This window comes from Chrysochloris asiatica, unplaced genomic scaffold (genome assembly GCF_000296735.1).
Source record: "Chrysochloris asiatica unplaced genomic scaffold, ChrAsi1.0 scaffold00105, whole genome shotgun sequence".
NCBI classification, from domain to species: Eukaryota; Metazoa; Chordata; class Mammalia; order Afrosoricida; family Chrysochloridae; genus Chrysochloris; species Chrysochloris asiatica.
In genome coordinates this window covers 3,253,194-3,256,645 of record NW_006408623.1, presented here as the reverse complement: position 1 = coordinate 3,256,645, position 3,452 = coordinate 3,253,194, and positions in this window count along the sequence as shown.

Here is a 3,452-nt window from a genome sequence, read left to right as displayed (position 1 = left end):
ACACAGCGGGCTTTAGGTGATATTTGAATAGGATAACCAGAGTCGAAGGCAGGGCTTTAGTTGGGGTTGTTGTTGGTAAGTGCTGTGAAGTTGGTTCTGACTCATAATGACCCTGTGTAGGGTTTCCAAGGAATAGCTGGTGGGTTTGAGACCGCCCTTGTGGTTAGCAGTCCAGTGTCTTTTATCCTACAGCGCCACACCAGCGCTGCATTAATTCAGCTCTGTGATCTGGGGAATGTTTGGAGCTATTGCTTCATCATTGGTAACTGGGAGTGAAAAACAAATGGCTGGATTTGGGGCTCGTCATGAGAAGCCAGTTAAATGTGATTGTAGGCATGAATGAAAAGAACTTGCTGTTTTCAATGGCTATGGAGTCCTGGTGTGTGGTGCTGTAGGATTAGCACTGGACTGCTAATCACAAGGTCGGCAGTTCAAACCCACCAACCGCTCCTTGGAAACCCCATACAGGGTCGTTATAACTTGACAGCATTGAACAACAACATTTTCACGGTAACTTGTTATTGTAGGAACTGTTTCACTGAAAGGTGTTGATACTTGACTTACACTTGTGTCTAGTGGACCCTGACGCATAGTGACCCGATGGGATGGAGTGGAATTGTTCCTGAGAGTTTCCGAGGCTATAATCTTATATGCAGAAACTTCATCTTTCTCTTGCAGAGTGGCTGGTAGGTTTGAACTGCCGACTTACCCAATGCATAAAACCCACTGAGCCACCAGGGCTGCTTGATTCATACAGTAAACATTTACTGAGTGTCCTCGGCATGTTGTCGTTGTTGTTAAGTGTCGGTGAGTTGGGTCTGACTCACAGCAGAAGGAAACACTTCCTCACAGTGCTTTGTATCTTTGAGCCCACTGTTGCTGCCAAGGGGTGTGGACATCTCACTGAGGGTCTTCCTCTTTTTTTCTGACCCTCCACATTACCAAGCATGCTGCTTCTAAGTTCTGGGGTTGTTGTTCATAAAGGACAAATAGCAGAAAAGATGAACCGTGAATGGCTTAGAAGAGTGGGAAAGAGCGAGACTGAAGAGACCAAATCAGGGCTAATTTGGAAAGAACCTAAGGCCTCTGATTTATATTTTAAAGGTAAATATAAGGGTCTGGAGGTTTTCAAGTTCGCATTTGAATGACAGGCTGGTGTAGGGCTAAGGAGGGAGAGACAAACAAGAGTAGCCAGAACTGATGAGTAATGTGGTGGTAATGGCTGGGATCGCAGCCAGGGCCTCAGGCCTTGTGGATGACAGGAGTTGAGGAAGGGTAGGGGGTGGCTCCTGGCATGGAACACTGGGAAGGAAGACATGTAGGAAATGAGGTGGGGGCAGAGTTCAGTGTTAAATGGTGACATTGGAGATTCCTTTCGCCTAAGTGGGGATGTCCCAGAATAGGAGGGAAGTGTGGGTCTGAAACTAAAGAAAGTTGTCAGAGGTGGAGATGGGAGCTTGAACTGAACATTGGGCGATTGTCGTTCAAATGTGAACGGGTTTCTCTGGGGAGCTTATATGAAATGAGGGTCAAGGCTGGAACCTTGGGGTACACTAGTGTTTTATGAAGATTCCAAGGAGACGAAGGAAGAGGAGCCAGGAAAAGAAATGGAAAATAAAACACTTCCCATTCTTCAGGAGTTCTCATGTTGGCTTTCCCGGAAATCACTGTATTTTCTTCTGCCTACCATAAAGCACATCCCATAGTTACTCAATCTCTTCTGATTTCATTAACATGAATGCAAAAATGACTATGTAGTATTTTGTTAATACAGTCCCTGTTTGCACTTCACTACTAAACTGATGAGGGGCTGTGGGATAAGCACTGGACCACAAGGTCTGCGGTTCAAACCCACCAGCCGCTCCTCGGAAACCCTACACAGGGTCACTATGAGTTGGAACAGACTCGACGGCACTTAACTACAGCAACTAAACTAAAGGTTGGGGGTTCCGACTGTGGAAGAAAGCTCTGGGGTGCTTCTCTAGAGCCTGAAGCTACTCGGTTGCACATGGAACCCCCATGAGTAGGAAGCAAGTTGATTGCTATGGGTTTGGGGGATTTGGAGGACTCATCTGGTAAATAGAAAGAAAAGACTCTTTTTGTATTTGTATTGAAACAAGATTTCAATTAAAATGTAATTTTTGCAGATGATTATGATGATACTATTAGGGGAAGGGGTCAGGCAGAAATGAATGGCAGAAAAATCAGTAGGAACCCCAAAACCTCCAAATACTAAGGACAGGCTGGGCAGGATATGGACAAGATACAGAAACTATCTCCAGACAGGGAAATGATCCTCCTTGTGCGTCCGGAACGCAGTGGGATTTGTTAAGCCTCACTCCCTGTTGAGCTACTCAGCAGATTTGGCTAACCATCAGCTATCTCAAGCTACCTATGAACTTTACCCATAACCGGTTTTCAGTGTAGGCACAAAACATCACTGGGGGACCACAACGTGATGCCCATTGTGAAGAGAGGTGACCCAATGGAATGCCGAAATCATCGAACAATACCATTACTATCACATGCCAGTAAAATTTTGATGAAAATACTTCTCAAATGTCCGACTAGTGTATCAACAGAGAACTGCCAGAAATCCAAGCCAAATTCAGAACGATGTGGAACTAGGGACATGATTGCTGACATTGACTGAATCTTGGCTGAAAGCAGAGAATTCCAGAGAGCTGTTTTCTTGTGCTTTATTGACTATGCAAAGGCAATTAGTGCATGGATCATGACAAGCAATGAATAATACTGTGAAGAATGGGTATTCGAGAGCATTTGCGTGTACGCATGAGGAGTCTGTACAGAGACCAAGAGGCAGCTGGTAGAACAGAACAAGGGGATACTGAATGGTTTACAATCGGGAAAGGTGTACGCCAGGGTTGTAGTCTCTCACCATATTTATTCATTCTGTATGCTGAGCAAATTATCCGAGAAACTGGATCACAGACAAAAGAACGTGGCATCCGGACTGGAGGAAGACTCATTAACAGCCTGCAATATGCAGATTATACAGCCTTGCTTGCTGAAAGTGAAGAGAACTTAAAATACTTACAGATAAAAAGATAAAAGTCTTCAATATGGATTGCATCTCAATGTAAAGAAAACAAAAATCCTCACCACTGGACCAATATAAATGGATAAAACATTTTTATAATATTGTATTGGTTGGTTGGTTGGTTATGTGCCGTGGAGTCAGTTCTGACTCATAGCAACCCTGTGCAGGGTTTCCGTGGCTATAAATCTATATTATATATACAATAGAATATTGTTGTTGTTACGTGTCTTCGAGTTGATACTGACCCATAGCGACCTTATGCACAGCAGAATGAAACACTGCCCGATTCTGGGCCAACCTCACTACTGCTGCCAAGCTTGAGTCCATCAATGCTGCCCCTTGGCCAATCCATCTCGTTGGGGGGGTCTTCCTCTTTTTCTCTGACCCTCCA